Source organism: Vanellus vanellus (genome assembly GCF_965231255.1).
Source record: "Vanellus vanellus genome assembly, chromosome: 5".
In the NCBI taxonomy this organism is placed as follows: domain Eukaryota; kingdom Metazoa; phylum Chordata; class Aves; order Charadriiformes; family Charadriidae; genus Vanellus; species Vanellus vanellus.
The window spans coordinates 41,411,796-41,429,040 of record NC_138910.1 but is presented as its reverse complement, the minus strand read 5'-3'; the positions used below and the strand labels follow the sequence as shown (position 1 = coordinate 41,429,040).

General features: G+C 41.1%; 1 protein-coding gene across 1 annotated transcript in view; it reads right to left on the bottom strand.

The window, feature by feature from the left end:
• SPAG16 (sperm associated antigen 16) overlaps positions 1–17,245 on the bottom strand; it is a gene marked incomplete at both ends in the record, with an annotated part of 451,795 nt that overhangs the window by 115,595 nt on the left and 318,955 nt on the right.

Genomic DNA, 17,245 nt, shown 5'->3' with positions numbered 1-17,245 from the left:
GGAACTGAGAATCAGGTAAAACATGGGTAAGATGCTGCATCCATGACTTTTTTATATTCAGTTAATTTCTACGTCTTTCGCGTAAATAATATCTGCAAGAAAATGTGTGGAGTTATCTAGCAAATAGAGGAATTAAGATCTGAAAATATCCATTGCCTTCTCAAGTAGAAAGTAATGGCCTGCGAAACAGTATCATGGTATAAGTATAATGAAATCTTTAGGTTCATTTGGAAGAGATCTAAAATGTCAAAACTCCATTCTGGCTTGTTACAAGGACTAATACGGGGTAACACGAAGAAACAAAGCAATCATTGCTTCGAGAATTCAGCCGGCAATGTGTAAGCTCTGAGCACTCACTGTTTTGCAAAAAAGCTCAGTAACTGTAACTGCAACTGACCTCAACATAGTGGTGCGGAGCATTACGGAAAAGCTATTCATTTAACTATCTTGCCAGCTGTACCCACCTAATTCTCTTTCATTTCATTTGGCTCCTTTCATGAAGTTCAGCCTATACAAATGACGAGGTCAAGCAGGCCGCTCAGGACAAAAAACCCCCAAAACCCCCAAATACAACAGCTACACTCCAAATTGTGGCATGGCTTGAACTGGATCTCAATAAAGGAAATTTTTAATGGAAAAAAAAAGCATCATCAGGGATATGAGACTGAAAGAGTCATCAATCCAGTCCCTTACTCTTACGTGCAATACTTTCATATGCTTGTCGTGACAAAAGTATTGAATTCCACATTACCAGCAGTTTCCCCCTCCACCCCTCACTGCTGATCTAGAACCTGTCTGTCCTTGCATTTATAAATCTCTCAGTCCATAAGTAAAAAAAAAGAGAGTTTAAAAGTACTCTTACATATGCAATCTATATCCTTTAGATTAAATACAAGTGTTTTTTTTTTCTCAGAAATACTGCTCCCTTCTTCCCTGTCCCTGATGCATTTCACTTACAGTATCATTCATATCCCCCCTCCAACACTATTTTCTGGGCTAAACAGTTGAAGCTCTTCCTTCTTTCCTCCCCACCCTTTTCAGATAGCATGGAGTCTGGATTAACTATGAACGTACCTGTCACTGATTTTTATAAAGTAACTCTTGCAAAACTGATCAACAGTTTTGGAAACCCCTTCTGAGATCCCTGTAACCTGACTTTCAGAGAGGTTAAAGATGTGTATCTTGGCTGAGCCGAGGTTCTGGTGAAGCTGGCACACAGCAGCAACTATGAAGTGGGAGGGTAGGACACACGATCAAGCGGTACATCTCCTTTCCTTAGGTCGTTATCTATCACGCCCGTAAAGGGAAGAGGAACTGAGCGTGTGCGTGTAGAAAAATCCCTCCATTCCTCAATGTAAGTACTCAGCTTATGGACCAGCTCTCCATACTTCACCATCCCCTCTGTTTTCACTTTCTTCTGCAAAGATTGTGTCCATTACTATCAACAGTCCACTTAGGAAATCACTAGTATCCCTTACACCTGTTATTTCATAACCTCTAATATGACTTTGACATATTCTTGCATTTTACTTTTGGGTTGTTTTTTTTTTTTCTATCCATAGAGGCATTTTAATAAATAATACCTTTTTTTTTGGGGGGGGGGGGGGGTAACGGTTTTGGTTTGGTTTGTTTTAGAATATGCCTGTTTTCAAACTTGTTTTGTATGTGTTCAATATACTTCAATTCAATAACTGCTCCTTAATTACAGCTTTGGTAACTCAGCAATTTTGAACTAGATCAATGGACAGCCCATGTGGGTAAGGCTGCGCATAACCCACTCAGTGTAGTTACAGAAGACACTCCAGTGTGTGCTCTGTGACTCCTCCTTATGTCATCAACAGTTGTGTCCATGGATTTTCAATACGACATTTGTCTCTTAAGTAACAGCATGGTTCAGCTAATAGATCATAATAGCACCAAGAATGCTTCACTGAAATAGATATTATGCAAGCATTGATCAGAGGCAGTCCCTGCCGCAAAGTGAATGCAACTCTAGAGCCGGCTTTGACCTTCCCACCGGCCCTGATTAAGGGACCGTTAACTAGTTGCATAATTACAAGGAAAACAATCTGATCTACTTTTATTACAGGTTCTTCCTTCAATGAATTAATTTTGCTACAGTAGCTGGCACACCACAAGAGAAGATCCATACCCCATCCTCTTTCAATCTTGCCATCCTATTCTCTGCCATATTTCTTTTCTCCCATTTCTACTACAGATCCCTAAGAAACACAAGTGTAAAAAACCCTCCCCTCCTGCAAGAATTTACACAATCAAATCATTAGTAGGTACCAGATACACTGAACCACCCTAACTTGTTATTTAAGTTCTCTTCCACAAGGTGATTTGTGGCCACATCAGAAAGGCCGAGCCCCGCTGATCCTTGCGGACACCAGTTAAACAGAAGCAGTGCTGGAGAAATCTGGTCTGCGAGCACCACCCCACTGTGCTAGGTGCTGTCTAAACAAGCCAGAGAAGATGGTCCTGCTCCAGAGGGTTTACAATCTATCTTAGTAGCGAGATCAACAAGTTCTTTGTGTCAAAAGTCTGCAGACTTTTTAACAATTTCCTCCCAGATGCCTGGTATAAGCATACTGTGCATAAAATGCAACACCCTGTAGCACATGTCGCCTGATTTCAGAGAAAAAACCTCGTCTGCAAACAGAAGTAAGAAAACACAGCGTTCTGATGGTAACACGTCAACACATGCAAACAGGTATTTTATCAGCCTATTATTAAATGCATTAATTATTACTGATACCTAGGCAGCTGCTACACTTAAAAACACAGCAAAAGGATTTCGTTAATGAGCAGGCTATTACATTTCACCACTTCTTCGCTTGATGTCATCTCTATTACACACCTTTTATAAATCAAGTGAGCTGGAGATGCGGGATAACAATTTTTCAATAGAAAGAAATAAACCAGGAATGTAATCGAGCTTAAGGATAATTAGAAGCTACATGCCATTCAAAGAAAAGGAAAGGGGTAAGTCATATGTTAAACGAACCCATTTGCATCTGGCCACGGGCCATTTTCAAAAGCTTTAAAGTGGAATCACTGTGAGTTCTCCTATGAGCTTTTGGCTTTTTCACTTCTTTTACAGTTACTATTTTAGTTATTCACGGAGGAGCCCTCTGCCTTGCTCCTCCTTTTCTTCTTTTTGTTTCTTGCCACGCTAAAGTCTTTTTCATGATGTCTTTTTGATGACATATTTTACTGAACAGCAAACTGGACCATCAGGGCTCGACTGTTTTTCCTATATGTAAAAGGGGGGACAATGAGATCCAGGGAGAAAATGTGCAAAAGCAGATTCCCATTGTACTGATTTTCATTTACACTACATTTTATGCTGCAGCAGCCACACCTCGGTTCTATTACTTCCTCTAATCAAAGAGCATGTACAACGATTCATAAAACTGGTAAGACTTGCTTCCTATTCTATATAATCAAGTTGATACCTTTTTATGTGTGCACGCTGAAGTAATTAAAGAATTTATACAAGGATTCAATTAGTCTGGATTCAAAGACTGGTTCTGTTCCAGGCTCCACTTAAAGGACTTTGGAAGTCCTTTAATTGCCTTTACGGTTCCACCCTCCACTCTTTACTGTCCCTGCCGACTTAATGAACATCTTCATATTATGGAATATCTCCCATTAAAATGGGTACGTTCAGCTCTATATACATCATAATCCCAATCTCAATTTGTTCTTGCAAACCATTGTAACACAAATAACTACAACATCAGGAATTAACAGATTTATATAATTTCCAGGAAGTTTTAAAAATCAATTTCCTTCTTTCCTTTTTTTAAAATATACATTTTTTTCTTGTGAATAATAATAATGATTAACAATGGGACTAATCAACAGGTACACTTTAGGCAAATATTTCCTGAAAACTGCTGTTGCACACTGGCAAGAAAGATAAAAAATTGAATAATTATGTCTCTTGTTTATGAGCAGACCTCTGGATTTACTGCTGAAAGATCAAGAATATATGAACTGCAACAAGTGGCTTTATCTAATTTAGACTGCAATAATCTCCTCCCAGGAGTATCCTCTTCAAAGTTTAATTCTGAAGGCAGGCCAGTAGCTGTTTCATGCCCTTTTGCAAATATTTTTAAAAAGACAAAACAGTGAGTGAATAGACAACTCATTTTCACTACGACAAGTTCATATCAAATCAGTCAAGTTTACTGATTCGCAAGTCATAGAATCATAGAATCATAGGGTTGGAAGGAACCTCTGGAGATCATCTAGTCCAACCCCCCTGCCAGAGGAGGGACACCTTAGAGCAGGTTGCACAGGAACACGTCCAGGCAGGTTTTGAATGTCTCCAGAGATGGAGACTCCACCACCTCCCTGGGCAGCCTGTTCCAGTGCTCTGCCACCCTCAAGGTAAAGAAGTTCCTCCTCATGTTTAGGTGGAACTTCCTATACTCAAGTTTGTGCCCATTACATCTTGTCCTGTCACTGGGCACCACCGAAAAGAGCCTGGCCCCATCCTCCTGGCACCCACCCTTTAAGTATTTATAAGCATGGATCAGGTCCCCCCTCAACCGTCTTTTTTCCAGACTAAAGAGACCCAAGTCCCTCAGTCTTTCTTCATAAGAGAAGTGTTCCAGTCCCCTAATCATCTTGGTAGCCCTATGCTGCACCCTCTCCAGCAGTTCCCTGTCCTTGAACTGGGGAGCCCAGAACTGGACACAGTACTCCAGGTGCAGCCTCACCAAGGCAGAGTAGAGGGGGAGGATGACCTCCCTTGACCTGCTGGCCACATTCTTCTTGATGCACCCCAGGATGCCATTGGCCTTCTTGGCCACAAGGGCACATTGCTGGCTCATGGTCAGCCTGTTGTCCACCAGGACTCCCAGGTCTCTTTCTACAGACCTGCTCTCCAGGAGGTCAGCCCCCAACCTGTACTGCTGCATGGGGTTATTCCTCCCCAGGTGCAGCACCCTACACTTGCCCTTGTTGAATTTCATAAGATTCCTCTCCGCCCAACTCTCCAGCCTGTCCACGTCTCTCTGTATGGCAGCACAGCCTTCTGGTGTGTCAGTCACCCCTCCCAGCTTTGTATCATCAGCAAACTTGCTGAGGGTGCACTCTATCCCCTTATCCAAGTCATTGATGAATATATTGAACAGGACTGGACCCAGTTCTGACCCTTGGAGAACACCACTTGTCACTGACCTCCAACTAGACTCTGCGCCCCTTTGTTTCCAAAACAGATGTAGCTGTATGAAATGCATTTTTCAGGACTCTTATGATGACTAGATGTTGTGGTTCAACCCTAGTCAGCAACTAAAGCCATGCAGCTGCTCACTCACTCCCCCCAGTTGGGATGGGGGAGAGAATCAGGAGAGTAAAAGTGAGGAAAAAACTCACGGGTTGAGATAAAGACAGTTTAATAGGTAGAGCAAAAGCTGTGCAGACAAGCAGAGCAAACCCAGGGAAATAATTCACTGCTTCCCATCAGCAGGCACGTGTTCAGCCATCTCCAGGGAAGCATCACTCCAGGGCTCCATCATGCATAATGGTTCCTTGGAAAGACAAATGCCATAACCCCAAACGTCCCCCGCCCTTCCTTCTTCTTCCCCCAGCTTTATATTCTGAGCATGATGTCATATGGTATGGAATATCCCTTTGGTCAGTTGGGCTCAGCTGTCCCTGCCGTGTCCCCTCACAAATTCTTGTGCACTCCCAGCCTACTTGCCGGCAAGGCACAAAAGGCCTTGACTGCTTAGCAACAACCAGAAACACCAATGTGCTATCAACAATATTCCTATCCCAAACCCAAAACATAGCACTATATCAGCTACTAGGAGGAAAGTCAACTATCCCGGCCTAAACGAGGACATTAGACTAAGATTTTCCTCTGCATTTGTGGAAACAGATTCAAGCTCTAGGCCCCTTGCTAACTAGAAAGAAGCTTGAGAATTATTTTCCCTTTCTATCACTGTTGGGAATCTGGTTGACTTCTGGCATAACAAAGGGCTGATGAGCTTGTTACCAGTCTTACCAGTCTGGTCACTGGTCTCTGAACTAAGTAAAAGGAGTGTGTTCTGTGTACGTAAAGTGTGGTAGAAACTCCTTGTCATTAAGTGCTAGTAGACACAGTGGCCGCATGAGGAGTAGCTTCAGCTACCTCAAACTGAGACAGACTCGAATAATCTGCATTTCTAAGATGCTCCCTGTGGGACACATCCTAAGTCACTTAACTCTACCACCACTTTATATGCGTTAAAGTGAATATTTTTAAGAGAAGAATCATTACCTCCCACATCTACAGCATGAAGCACATCAGAAACCTGATGAGAGTTATTATCTCAGGCCTTGTTGTTATGCAAAAACTAACTACATTCAGAAAAAATAACAGGGGGCACGCATGGCAGACAGAGTCCCATCCCTGTGCCACCCCATCCGGCAGGGAAGAATTGTGCTTTCTGAGCAGCAGTGAACAAGGGCAGAGGCATCTCAAGAGAAACCAAGAAGGGGCGGGTGAATCTGCTGTAGTCATTACAGGGAAAATTACTTTAATGTCCAATTAAGCCAAATGAATTATGTAAAATATGATAAAGATGGAGGAAAAAATGCAGATGTAGTCCATTATTAGACTGATGACTAATCAATCACCACCCATTTTTGAAATACCAGGCTTAAATCATCCCAGTTTCAAATGAAAATAGCATCTTCTTAGAAAGCCATGGAATTACTTAGCCCAGCAAAAACACAGAGCTACACTGATTACAACTTTAAAACTGTAGTGGTCTATTTTTAATAATTATTTTCATCAAGAATGGGGGGAAAGGGGTGATTAAGGGTTATTTACAGGCATTGCCAGTGTTTTCCCATCTGCTTTTTTACTAGCTTTTTCCTTTTATAGTTTTGACTGCATTGTGATCAAATTGACAAAGGACCATTTATGTTTCAAAGCAACTGAACACCCAGACTGCAAGCAACTGGGGTCCGGTCCTTGCTCCCTGTGACATTTTTTACAGCTTTGAATAGACATGAACTGGTGAGACACCAGCTTTTCTGGAGTTGAGGGGAATCCAAGATATTAATGCAGAAAAAATCATCTCTCAGAACTTCACTATTCATAGAATCATAGAATCATAGAACGGTTTAGGTTGGAAAGGACCTTGAAGATCATCTAGGTCCAACCCCCCTGCCATAGGCAGGGACACCTCCCACTAGACCAGGCTGCTCAAAGCTCCCCCCCCGAGCCTGGCCTTGAACACCTCCAGAGATGGAGCTCCCGCAACTTCTCTGGGCAACCTGTGCCAGTGCCTCACCACCCTCACAGTGAAAAATTTCTTCCTAATATCTAATCTAAATCTCCCCTCTTCCAGTTTAAAGGCATTCCCATTGTTCCTATAACTACATGCCCTTGTAAAAAGCCCTTCCCCAGCTCTCCTGTAGGTCTCCTTTAGGTACTGGAAGGCTGCAATAAGGCCTCCCTGGAGCCTTCTCTTCTCCAGGCTGAACAACACCAACTCTCTAAGCCTGTCCTCATAGGAGAGGTGCTCCAGCCCTCTGATCATCTTGGTGGCCCTCCTCTGGAGTCGCTCCAACAGGTCCATGTCCTTCTTATGTTGGGGGCTCCAGAGCTGGATGCAGTACTCCAGGTGGGGTCCCACGAAAGTGGAGTAGAGGGGAAGAATCACCTCCCTTGACCTGCTGGCCACACTTCTGATGCAGCCCAGGATACAGTTGGCTTTCTGGGCTGCGATCACTCATTGCCGGCTTATGTTGAGCTTCTCATCAATCAGCATCCCCAGGTCCTTCTCCTCAGGGCTGACCTCAATCCATTTTCCGCTGAGCCTGTATTTGTGCTTGGGATTGCCCCAACCCAGGTGTAGGACCTTACACTTGACCTTGTTGTACTTCATGAGGTTGGCACAGGCCCACCTTTCCAGCCTGTCCAGGTCCCTCTGGATGGCATCCCTCCCCTCCAGCATGTCTACCTCACTGCACAGCTTGGTATCATTGGCAGACTTGCTGAGGGAGCACTTGAACAAAGATGCTGAACAGCACCAGTCCCAGTACCAACCCCTGACGAACACCACTCATAACTGGCTGCCACTTGGACATTGAGCTGTTGACCACAACTCTTTGAGTGCGACCATCCAGCCAGTTCCTTATCCACTGAGTGGTCCACCTGACAAATCCATGTCTCTCCAATTTAAAGAACAGGATATCATGCAGGATGGTGTCAAATGCTTTGCACAAGTCCAGGCAGACAACATCAGTTGATCTTTCCTTGTCCACTGTCACTGTAACCCCCTTGTAGAAGGCTACCAAATTTGTCAGGTGTGAGTTGTCCTTAGTGAATCCATGTTGGCTGCTACCAATCACCTCATTTTTCCCATGTGCCTTAGCAGAGTTTCCAGAAGGATCTGCTCCATGATCTTGCTGGGCACAAAGGTGAGACTGACTGGCCTGTAGTTCCCCAAGTCTTCCTTTTTTCCCTTTTTGAAAATACGGGTTATGTTTCCCCTTTTCCAGTCAGCAGGAACCTCACCAGACTACCACAACTTCTCAAATATGGTGGATAATGGCTTAGCAACTTTGTCTACCAGTTCCCTCAGGACCTGTGGATGTACCTCATCAGGTCCCATGGATTTGTGCACCTTCAGGTTCCTTAGGTGGTCTCATACTTGATCTTCACCTACTGTGGGCAGTTCTTCATTTTCCCAGTCTTCACTATTGCCTTCTCCATTAGGGGTAGTGTGGCTGCAGTCTTTGCCAGTGAAGACTGAGGCAAAAAATTGTATTGGTTCCTACAGAAGAACCCTCCAATGTTCTTATCAGTTGTCAATGAAGAACTCCTAATTTTGCACTGTGTAGTAGAATTGGTACAACTTGCTGTAAGAATTTTCTATTTTCTCTGTACCTATTGTGATTACTGATCTATTGCAATCCCTTGATATTATTGTTCAATGTGCAGGTTTTGAGAGCATAGTGACTGTGCATGCTCTGGGGCAAAAGCATCCTCCTCCTAATCCAGCTCTATGTGCACTGCGAACATTTGAACAAACAGGCAATGCAATATCTATTATTAAAAAAACATTATGGATTCAAAACTATAAGAATTCATGCCAAGCTCTCTCCTAATCCCACTTACCCAGCAATATCAGCACCTACCCCACTAGCTCAAAGGAGACGCCTCTGGATAATTGTTGTTTTATGCCTGTGGGAAGCAGGGACGATTCCTGTCTCGGCTCAAATTCTTTTGCTGGCTCTTTTTCCTTCAGGCGCCCCAGCAGCTGGGGTTCATAACGATTGTGGTAAGTCAAAACACGTTTTACAAACATAATAGGGGAATTCTGTGTCAACGTTTTCCTCTTTCACATGATGCTGCAGTCCAGAACACAGACAAACTGATCACTTACTGTAACAAAGGTGAAAGAGTATTAACTCATCAGAAGTGCTGTAAAAATGTAGGGTTCTTCAAATTAGCCACTCTAAATTAATGTCCAAGATTGAATACTTTGCAATTACTGCTGGTACATGTTGGGACCTGACCAGCTTCAGCTATAACATGAGGACTGTCTGCAGGTACACAGAAGCGTGTAGTTGTGGAGAGGGCAAGTCCTAGTGGGAAGTGCAAAGGAGAGAGAAGACCTGACTGAGGGGTGAGTGCTGCTAATACAAACAGCCAAATAGAGCAAAGGTAACCACCAGACAGTCCTCAGGAGAGGTTTCAAGTAGAAGGGAAATTTATTACAGGAAGGTAGAGGCACATAGATGCCTCTTTAATGTGATCAGTGACCAAAAGTCTATTGCTATTAGAAAGTGGAGGAGAAACAAATATATCAGGAAATAGAAAAAAAATGTGGATGAGATGTCTGTGGTGATAAATGAACAGGTACGGGGGCCATCGCATACCGAGAAGCTTAAAGATATCAAGATAGATTTTTTTTACTTCTTATCCTCATTTTCTCAGTGAGTTTGATCAAGATGAAGAATATCCTAAAAAGATATTATTTCTAGGTTATTAATATTATTCTTTCAGAGTATATGGAGACTCACAAAGAACACCCCTCGTGTCCTCCAAAGGAGGAGCTCCATTAGAAATAATCAATGGGAATGGTAGAACTTTGTTGCAGCAGAATTTCCAGTTCTACCGACTTTCAAAAATAATGATGGATCATGGGTTTCTTGTTTGTTTACATGCACTCTGCAGGCTTTCCTCTTGCTGTGTGAAACAGAGGGAATCTCTCTTCCCTTTGCCACATCAAGTAGCATGAAATGCCTTGTGGTGTTTGAGGAGAACAACACATGCTAGGCTTGCAGAAGCCCTTTGCATAAATTTACATATGAAACCCAAGATCACTGCACTCCCTGCAGAGTTACTGCTAGCCATAGTTGACATTGCACTTGAAACAGTGCTGCAAAGAGAGCAGTATCTTTTGCAGAGAGGTTTAAAATAATCAATTTTGTTTTTCCTTTCTAACCATCAAAGAAGTGCCTTTGAATTCTGGGAGCTGTGCAGGGAGAGGAGGAGATGAATGATAATTGCCATTACTGGCTTTTCTCAGTATTTTGAGTGATACTACGACTAAAGTGAAGTTAGGTGTCATCATTACCTGATTAGGTAATGCTCCTGAGAGCAAGAAGCATAACAAATTCCTAGGGTACGCCATGTTCGTGTACAGGGATTTTATTGTCATTCAGTTCCTTAAAGTCTAAATAAGTATATTTTTTACATATGGGTTAGTATCCATTGCAATAATGTTAATATATAGATGTAATGCATACTTTCATAAATTCATAAATTAGTACTAGTGGCAATAGATCTATTGCTGAAATGTGAAATTATCCACTTTAAAATGCGGAACATTTAAGTCACTGAAAGAAAATAGGTGTCAGTGAACTACATGTGCTTTTTTGAAACAGAAACTACCAAAGGAACATGTAAAATGGAAAGTTCAACTTAATATTAAGCTCTTTATCTTGTCTTTTTTAAGGGAAACTAAATGCATAAGGAAGAAACATCAACAGTAAATAAAATGCATTCAAGAAGGTTGCCCAATTCTGAACTCTGGGAAGTGTAGGAGTGTTTCTCCCAGTTTCAAAGTATTTCAGGCAAAAGAATGATCAGCTCAACAAACCTCATCCCATTATTTCAAGAACTACGTCACAAAAAAACAGCTAAATATCAAAATAGAATAATCTGTATTCCTATCCCTGAAGGACTTCAGCTGCGCGTTCTCAATTATTTTAAGAATTAAACCATTCTGATATTCAAGTACCTGCTAACAGTGATATTTTTTCAACTACAGTTTAATTGCATTTTCATAACAGAGAGGCCTTTCCGAATTTGGCCCTACTTTCACTCTTGCATAAGTTCATTTTAAAACCAACTTTGTATTGTATAAAGCCATATACTACACAACCACGTATACAGCACTCTTTCAAGCACGCTGCTTCCCTTTAGCCATGATTTGATAAGCGGTAAACAGTTCAAGAGTCCTCTTACCAAACACAAATCATTGGTCTAAACTAAACCCACTTCTCTAACCCAAATTTAGTTTAAGCCCCCTGAAGAGTTAACTTTCCACAAACATGCTTTTTGTTGGAATAGCTGTTGCGCCTATGCTTTTCACCAATGCAAAACCATACTTACGGCATCTATTTTAACAGGTAACCTGGCTAATGTAATGTGAGCCCCAGTCCACACCTGGCCACGGCAAACTGGGAGTGCTGGGTGAGCAGGAGGTGAGCAGATTCAGCGTGAGCAGCCGCATCTGGAGCCCCAGCCTCACAGCTCAGCACTGAGCGTCTGCTATCATTCCCATTCAAGTCAGCGATAGCAACAGCACTGCGGATAAAAGTCTCACAATTTATTGAGAAAATGACTGTCACATGAGAGACTTACAGGATAGAGGGTGGGGATGGTATGCTGCTTTCTCATGTATTTTAAAACATTACAACCTGTGAAATATCACATAGAGCGGCAAGTTTGACTGCATTGCAGGTGGGAAATTGAATTTAAAATAATCTAGATGGATCTTCGTATTCTGATTTTATTTCGCAAAATGACAAGTTTAAAAACCAGCTGTTAAAATAAAAAAAATTAATTATGCTGGGGCCTGGACCCACAGTGTACACCTGCCAGGAAAGTCTGGCATGCTGGGCCAGGAGATGCAATTTAAAAAAAAAAATCCTTATTCCTTAGGATACACAAATTAATTCTTCTCCTCTAAGAAAGAAGGGCAAAGTTTTCCACACTGCTAGCAGTTTTGCATGCTAAACAGCGCTTGCTTCATGTATTGTATACACAGAGGGTCACATTCACTGCAGAGCGCACAATTAAGCAAACAAAATCACATTAAAGGAGATAATCTCTTTCTTTCAGTTATACTTATGAGCAAATGGACATAACAATGTTTATACGTGTAAATATCAAATCTGAAAACATGTAAGAAACTACTGTGTGGTCAGTTAATTGTTTCTGCTGAGGATGTTTCCAAGGGCCAATCTGATCTAAAACATACGGGTTTTTCAAAGATAGGCAAAAGCAAATTATGTCAAAGCTAGTTAAAAAGGATGCCACATTTTCTCTTCTTGGGCTTTACAGAGTTGTCTAAAATCCAAATGTCTATGCATTACCCCAGAGTTTTATCATGAAGAGTTGAGACAAAGGTTCATCATATGCAAATATTTAAATGAGAGCAAAATCTCATTAAAATGATATTCAGCTAAATATTTCATTTACTGCTGGTTCAAAACCAATGAATGAGACAGTATGATGGCAGACACCTGCCCTGCTTCCTACCCCACGTTCCTCATCTACACCATCTTCATGTAATCTGCTTCTGGAGCACAGAAGTCTCCGTGATGATGACTAGAGACTTTCTGGCATCGTGGTATATGCAGCTTGCTCACAAGGAAGAAGAGCTGTCCCTCAGTTATTTCACTTTTACAAAGCCCAGGTGCTAGTTGACACCACGTTAACCTAAGGTATGTCTTGCACTCACAGCACCGAGACCACGTAGAACTACTGGCATCCAGCAAAGAGCGTGTGCCACAAAGAGGGGACTGAAAGGACTGACCGGGTAGGAACGCAACGCCTCTTACAGAGCGTGAGGCCTTTATCTAATAACTGCAGACAGGCAGATATCCACCTTGTAACGCTTGGTGACTGAGAAAGCTGAAAGTTATGTCTCTAAAAACATCATTATTGGGAAAAAGTGCATTTATTTTTTTGCTATGGCAAAGCAAGGAAAGAGAACACAAGGCAGTGGCTTTTTCAGAAACGATCAACGTTACAGTAAGTTTCTTTGCTTTCCATTTCTTGATGGGTTTGAAGTACTTTCCTAGAACCTACCATCGGGAAGAAGAACAAAAGAAGGTTTTGCATGTTTGTTTGGGTGAATGTTGTGAGATACTTTGTGATTTATAGAGAGTACCTGCATCGTGACCACAAACAACATCAGAAGGGATTCCTGGGTTAAAAAACCAACCAAACAAACAAAAAAACCCAACCTCTATGTAAAATGGAGGAGAGAGATAAATCCTGAGGCTGCAGGAGAGAGGTCCTCTGGCAGAATGAGCTAACCTCACATCTCATAATACAAAGTGTCAAATGCTTAAAATAAAAGAAGGTGAATTTTCCTGACGTGTGATTATTTTCAGTTAGTCACCTTGATGAGACTGGGTTTAAAATCTCAGCCAAATAAATTACACTGGGAAGAACGGAAAGGTTGGTTAATTCTAAGTTTCCAAAGGCAACTTGGGCCTTGATTAAACAAACTTCAAGACTGAAAGATATATTTTTTTAATCATAATAAATAATAACTGGGAAACGGTTCCAAAAATAACCCAGGAAGCCAAATTTATTCCAAACTAAGACAGCAAAGGAACTGCATGTTGCCTAATTTAAAAGTGCAGAGGTAAACTCTAGGGGCAGTCGGTGCATTTAAACACTGACACCAAAGGTCTCGGTCACCATCATCTGCTATGCGTGAAAGAAAAAAGGATTTTTCTTTGTCACTGACTTATTGAGATGTATGACACCTGTGAAGTTTTTCTTTGCAAACAATCTCTGATAAGAAACTGGAAATGGTGATGGGAACCTGAATGACACCAACAAGGTGTGACATTTAAAAATCAGGCTTGGATTTTTTTTAGCCCCATTGAAGCACCTTTGATAAAAGACTTTTTTCAGGGAGACAGAAATACAGCACCTTGGGAGAGACACCCCCGTAAAAACCAAGGCGGCATGAATTTCCTTGGCCTTCTGAACATGGTCAGATAGGTCCACACACATTGGAGCTTCCTCACAGAAAGAGCTGGAGGAATTTTTTAACTTCTAGGATATCTGGTAGACATAGTCTTCCTTGTTTATCCAGCCTTCTATATTAAGACTCGGATATCAGAGCTGGATAGCAAGACTATTTACACTGATCAAAATAAAGATGGATCTACTCAATTCTCCTAGAGCGGCTTCACAAAACTTTATCTGGTCTACACCTAATGCGTAAAACAGGCACATACTTGCTAACTGTAGGGGTCTGTGAATACCAATAGCATCAGGGATGACAGGAAGCGATTAAACGGTATGCCTGACCAAAGGAAGAGATCATTCCAGGAAAATTACTTCCAAAAATAGGGAATAACAGGAATATTTCATAGAACGGATGAATTGATTATAGCACGGCTTTCTGCGAATTTCACTATTATCAGAAAGAGCTTTTTGCCAACGAGTGAAATGAGACTATTTTTATGCAGATTTTATTCTTTGCCATGACACAGACAGAATAGATTTATTTTTTTTACTTCTAACAGCGTTCAATGGCCTGAAAATGGTTAACTAACGATACTAAAATCTGTATTTAAAATGTAATTCAGTTCTGTAATTATATTTCTTATGCACAGAGACAGAAATAAACTAGAGGAAGAACCTATTAGCCTTTTTGCATGTATAATTGAACACGTTTGATATTACTAGGTAACCTTTGTCAGTAACTGGCTTTGAGTTTATGCAAAGAGGTGAACACTTTGAATACATAAATAACAATAAGAGCAGATAGGTTTTTGATTTTGTATTCTGTTCTTTTCTTGTTTGTGTCTGTTAGATGCAGTCAGACATCCCTGGCTTTATTTGGCCATCCATAGAAACATCTGAAAGATCTGACTTTTGCATCATTTGGGTGCAGTAATGAATAAGAACTGACATCAAATATCAATATTATTGGCCCAGCTAAATGGTAGCTGACATCCAACTGGACTGCTGAGGAGGTAAACAAAATTGAAATTTTGTTTTTGTTTAAAAACTGTCTGACATTATTTGTCCTTCAGTAAATCAATGGAAGAACGACCTAACTGTTGTTTGCATTTTGGCTTGGGGAGGTAAAATTGGGCAGTTGCTATCAGGCGTGGTTTTTGTAGTCTTTTAGGTTTTCCTAATATAAACCATAATTCCAAAACCTAATTTTTGTTTGAAGGAAACTTGGTAACCTCTGTAATGATTTCTTAACGTCCAGACATTATAGGAACACAGCATGGCAGATACAGACAAACACAGGTGAATGATAATCATACTCTTATTTGAACACAAACACGTATATACATGCACATAAGGGAGCAAATTTCATTCTACTTTAAATTCACAATGATTCAACCAAGCAACTATAGTCTTTATACTTCATTAGCATACAGTGATTTGCCAAGCTGCGAAAATACTGTGCAAAGTACAAGCAAAACTTATTTCAAATGCTATTTAAGCCATACTTAGATTTTATATTGCACTATAGAAAAGGTTTGCTAATGTTCAAGAAGAGATCACCATTCCTTGTATGAATTCTACTGTATGAAATGGCATTGTTTTCTCCTAGTTGTTGATGAAAAACAAGTACTAATGTAAAAATGTTAGTGGTTTGATTTTTCATCTTTACATGAATTATACAGATGCATAAAGCACCTCCATAACGTCCACAACAGAGAAGGAGGAAGCCAGGGCTGACTTGGACATCCCTGCCTTGAGCTCCAGATGTAGGCGCTTTGGTAGAAAAGGAGGTCCCTCCATCACCTTTTGCCCACCGTAAGCCTACATTTGTGCAGTCATACTGAATCCAACAATTAAGTGGGGTCACCTCAAATCCCAGTAATGTTCAAAAGCTAGGGAAATTACTTTGCCTCTTAGGTGCAGTCTCACTTGGGTTTCCCTGGAGTGCATAACTTTGCTTTCCCAGGTAAGGCATTTTTTTACTTCACTCAGAGCCTTTGAAAAGAATTGGAGTAGCTTCTAAAAAGCCACCCTTGCAAGCACACGCATGTGTTTCTACTCAGAGGCTTAGCCCTCAGTGGAAAAGAAACATCTGAAACATTTTTCTCTACAAAGTTAGTTGTGTTACGGGGACATGGGAGTAAAAGGGATAGTAACATCAACTTTCAGGAGGAAAGATGCATTTTTCTACACCTTCAATTCAAAAGCAGCTATATGGATTTTGCTCAAATTTTCTCAAACTTTCTACAGACAGAGAACCAACTTGAAAACCGCACTGCTGAAAGTGGTATCATTTAAAGTCCTGATATAACCACAACTACAGAAGTTAGAGCAGAGTATCTATCAGGGCGATATGACTACCTGCCAGATTCTCCAGAGAGCTCGTGTCCCAGCAAGGCAGCCTCCAACAAATGGCCACATTTCAAGTGCCAAACTGGAAGTTATGTTCCATAGAAAAATTGCTAATTATGGACTCTAACAGTATTAAGAGTTCTGGCTTTAAATGTCGCCCACTTAATAAAAAAACTATTAACTACAGTTTCAGAAGCATGGTATAGTAAATAACTCAGATTTAATCAGTTTCACAGAGTCTAATGAGGATTTATTCAATTTGTATAAATGTATTATTCTTTTTTTCCTTCTTCCTCATACAATACTCTTTGCCTAAAATATCCGTTAAGTTTTGGACACACTGCCTGGATGGCTCTCTGATTTAACTAGAAGATCTGTTCTTTTTTTTATTATTATTTTCTCTACAGGACATTGCGTAATTAGAATTTCATGTCCTTTCAAAACTCCTTTGGGCACCAAGCAGCCTGAGACACAACTATCACAAGCCCACTGAAGTGACTTAGGAGCCTACTTAAACTGACCTATATCCTAAGCAGAAAAAGAAGTGAATCTCTTGGGATATTTCACCATTACAGCACTGCACCCGCAGAGACTGATTCTATAGACAAGAATTCTGACAAAGCATGGGATCTGCAGAACTGTGACATTAGG